General features: G+C 41.2%; 1 long non-coding RNA gene across 1 annotated transcript in view; it reads left to right on the top strand.

Moving 5' to 3' along the window:
* The window catches only part of LOC108234630, a 7,244-nt gene extending 4,125 nt beyond the window's left edge, over nucleotides 1–3,119 (top strand). The window contains exon 3 of the long non-coding RNA XR_001808534.3: nucleotides 1,956–3,119. This is a non-coding gene — a long non-coding RNA (uncharacterized LOC108234630). The remainder of the gene's footprint in view (nucleotides 1–1,955) is intronic.
* The last annotated feature ends 1,429 nt before the right edge of the window (nucleotides 3,120–4,548 follow it).

The following is a 4,548-nucleotide window of genomic DNA, read 5'->3' as shown; positions in this document are numbered from 1 at the left end:
CCACCCATCCCGGTGTCATCGGCTTTAAGGCTCACCCGTGGAAATGAAGGCCCGAGTCGAGGGTGCCCGATGGGCTCGCTCGGGGAGCTGCTAATCGTGATAAAATAATAAAAAAAAAAACCTTTCTTGCAATGAAAAGGTGCAAGCAAATAAATTAGTAAAGGAGATTTGGATTTTGTCAGAAAGAGCCCCTCGTATTTGTCTCATTTGGGGGATTAATGTGATTGTTTGTGAGAATTTATTACAGTTTCTCCTCTGGCGCTTTGCGAGAGCTTTACTGGAGAAAACAGCGATTGCTAGTTCAGTGTTGGAAAGAAAATGAGGCAGAAAAGCAACACAAAGCCGCAGATAAGACGAACCGGTGGTCAGGGTGCTTAAACGATGTAACCTTTTACAACTTTAGAAAGAACCGCAGTCCTCTGTTAGGCAATAAGAGTCCCGGCTCATTCAAATTCGCTGCCTCTGGAATGGCAGTAAATAAAGCTCAGGAAGTATTTCCTGTTTTCTGTAGTGCTGCCATCTCTAATCACTTGTTGCAGCATGAAGTCCCTGCTTTTGGTTTAGTTTGTGGACTTCAATATAATTTTTTCTTTTATCATCAGCTAGCTGTCCTCACTTTTTGTACCGCCTTGGTCCGAACCTAAAAGTGTATTTTTATAACCTTTTTTTTTCATAACAATTGGCCACTATTGTTTTGTTTAGTCACAAAAAATTCAAAAAATTGTTCCATCCATCTTGTGCATGTTTTAGGCCTGACTTCTATATTTCACTTTATAACACTTTAGTAAATGTGGAGGACTTTTCTTTGACTTATTCTAAGTTTTGGTGTTTTGTTAATTTAGTCATGTTCTTCTTTTATTGTTTGTTGTCCCATAATTGTCACTAAACTCCCCCACCCCACCCCCCACCCTCACAGGCCTCGTTTCCTGCTCCTCCCCACCTGTATTCCATTAGAAAGCAGCACATCTGTTGTGTTGTCATTCAGTAATCGCCTCTCCCGCTGTAATTTGAGTCATTAAAGTCTTGCTTCACAGAGGGTTTGCCTCCTGCGTGACTGTATTTGGGTCCTACTACAACCAATAAATAAATCGTGACAAACTCTTATGTCAGCAGTTTTTAATTCCTGCTTATTCAACATGCAGTAATTTCTTTCTGTGTGTCAGCATGTATGTGAACTTGCGGTTATGTTTATGGTAAATATGGTGTTTTTCATCTACTACTGTAACACGTTGGAATTATTACTACAGGAATCATGCTAGAGCAACCAGAAAATTTCTGCAATGTCACAACTTTATTGTATTAATCATGAGGCCACCTATTATTATTATTATTTACTAACTTGAAACATTCAGTTAGTAATCTTATTTATCTCAGTTTTGGCCCTGTATTACAAAAAAAAGGCCATATAATAAGATTTTTTTCCCAGCCAATGCTTCTAGAGGGACTTTATAGGACATGTAGGAGAAAAACAGGATAATTTGATTGAACCGTGAACTTTCCACAAGTGAGAACCACTGCAGAGAGTTTAGTGGGGACAGAGTCTCACTCAGCCTGCATGTGGTTTCAAACCTCACTGGGTCTGAATGTGTTGCTGCAGCCTTTAAGAGCTTCAAACACATGACTTATTTGTTGGCTTGCGCATTTGTGTTGGTTAAGTTATCCAATTTTTCATATCTGTGTTGTGGGTGTGGGTTTATCTTGTATGAGTCGGTGCAGGCCTGAACACTGTGTGTGTGTGTGTGTGTGTGTGTGAGTAAGCCCATTTGTCCCAGTGGAACATGACAAGTGTCGTTACAGCACTGAGGAGCATAAACATGGAATAAATATAAACTGATAGCTGTGCACGCTCAGTTTCCCTCTATTACACATGTACACCTAAACATGTGTGTGGTATTAACCTTAGTGAATGTTTGCACGAGTGTTTACTGTGTGTGTGTGTGTGTTTGTGTGTGCAGTAAATCCTGTAAGGCCGTGATGGGAAGCAGAGAGACAGAGCCATGGGAGGTTTTGGAGCTTTGTACCGCTCTTCTGTGAAATTTCCCCCGAGAAATGGCTATCAGCACAAGAGAAGCTCCGCGGGAAAGAGGAGACGGTGGAAGAGAGAGCGGGACTGAGCAACGTCTCGGGAGACGCCGAGACAAAGAAAGGGAAAGGATGCAACAGGAGGCACGGCAGGCAGAGTGCACGGTGGAGAGAAAGGGAGGGAAACGGAGAGGGCCGACAAGAGATGCAGTGAGAACGGGTAACGGGGGGAACGCGAAGCAAAGTGCAGACATTTTGAAAAGGAGAAAGCTGCCACTTGTGTCTTTGTTTTACTGTAAATAAAGACAAGTTACGGTTAGCTTAGCATAAAGCATAAAATATGCCATTAGATTCTTTTTTCTTTAGTTTAATTTTTCCTAAATCTGTTTAGGATCCCCCAACTTGGTGGCGTTCCAACCACCATTTTGGAAGCCAAGGATCTACTGGCTGTCAACGCAAGAACAGTGTTTTGTGAATATGCAAACGTTTTTTGTTTTTTTTCAATAGCCTAGCACTTACATCTTTTACATTCTGTGGTTATTTACAAGTGAAAATAGTGGCAGCAGCATGTAGCTGTAGCACTCCCAGTTCAACCTGAGACCCTTCTGGAAGAGATATATTTCTGCTGGAATAATTTGTCTATTTAAAGGTTTATAAACCGTCATCCTCATGAACTGCTGCAAAATATTTGAGAATGAAGTCGTTTAAAGATGGCAGAAATCTATTTTAGTCTTGCCCCTGTTGGAATAGCTGTTACTAGACTCCATTTCTCCAAACTGAGGTCGTTCACAGAGCTATCTACAGCAGGTGAGATATTAACCTTTCCACAGAGGATCTGAAGTCTCACTTCTAGCAGCTTGACCACGTTAATTCACTTGGTAAATCATTTTATGTGATGATTGAATTAATTAAAATAAATAGCACTTATATGTTTAAAATGAATGAAATAAAAAACAAAACCAACATTACTTTACGTTGACTCAGAACCGGCAGCAGGCTAATGTTTCTGCTTTGGCACTACTTTTCCCTCAGACATGCACCAGTGCTAACTTCCTCTCTCTCTCTCTCTCTCTCTCTCTCTCTCTCTCTCTCTCTCTCTCTCTCTCTCTCTCTCTCTCGAGTGTGTGTTACCGTTAACCCATCGCATGTGTGGAGACCGTCTGTGACCACACACACCGTGGGTCTGTCTGACTCTTGAATAGCTCGCAGAGATCAAACACTGGTGTCGTCATGTGGCTTGAATTAGGAGCAGGCTTCACGTTTCATCATAAAACTTCAATAAGGAAAGACTCACACAACATGCACACACATGCTCACCACGTCGAGGTGTTTGCTTTATGCCAGCGATGTTTATTATGATGTGTGTCACACTTCCAGGCTGTTTTCTCCACACACCCCCCCTTTCTGTGTCTATTTATATGGTTTGTAAAGATTGTGTGGTGGTGTGTGTTGTGGTTAGTATGCACATGTGGTTTGGGACATTTTTTCCTAAACCACTGACCCATAAGCTATGAAAGGTTGTGGGCTAATGGGCCCACCCACAACCAGGAAACATTTAACCCACACGAAAACACACACACACACCTGCAGTGACACACACATCCGAGGAAGCGTTACAGAGTTGATGTTGTTAGTTTTACACACGGTAATGTGTTTCTTCTTTGGAATACTCTTGGTTTGCAGCTTTGCCCTGTTGGTTTATGAATTCATCATGAGTTTTTTCACCTGCTCCTTATACGAATGAACGAATTGTCTAAAAAAAAAGAAACTAAAATATTATGTTTTTGCAGTGTTTCGTCTTAATTTGGTTATATTTTGTGACTTCAGGGCTGAAACTAAACATACTGTAGCTCGTTTTCATTTCTGATCTAATTATTGTCCATCACCATGGAAGGTGAGCAATAATACATTGTCCTGTATGTGTGTGTGTGTGTGTTTCTCTATATCAATAGCAAAATAGCTCATGAACCACTGGGTATATTTGAATGAAACTCAGTGAAGGTAATGATTGGGTACATCTACAACTGATTAACCTTTGGGGTCAACCCAATTCAAGGTGGCCGCCACAGCTAATCAACCTCAGCCATCACAGAAATGGCAACAACTCTGTCAGATTTACAGACTTTGAGCTCAACTCTGGCGCATTAGTAGCTGAGAGTCATTCCCAACACATACTCTTGCGATATCACCTGAGATTCTGCATGTTGTTGTTGTTTTTTATGTCAAATCTGCTACAACTCAACTTTCATTAGCTAAATAACTTTAATTGTACAGCTAAGAGCTGCAAACACTAAATTATTTTTAGCCGCCGAAAAGATGGAAACAAGTAGTTTCCAGGATATTTAAAATTGCACATGAACTTCTCTGCCTTCGACCGTCTCCTGAGTTTGAGGAGTTGCAGATGTACCTCTGTCTTCCTGCGTCTGATCTGAGCAATCTGCACCCCACAGCTCGGTCACACTCAATGACTTACATATTGTAAGTCTGTGTCGACTGTTTAAGCCAATCACTTAGATTATGTAGCGT

Source organism: Kryptolebias marmoratus, linkage group LG1 (genome assembly GCF_001649575.2).
Source record: "Kryptolebias marmoratus isolate JLee-2015 linkage group LG1, ASM164957v2, whole genome shotgun sequence".
Classification (NCBI taxonomy): domain Eukaryota; kingdom Metazoa; phylum Chordata; class Actinopteri; order Cyprinodontiformes; family Rivulidae; genus Kryptolebias; species Kryptolebias marmoratus.
This window is presented reverse-complemented; position numbering and strand designations above follow the sequence as displayed.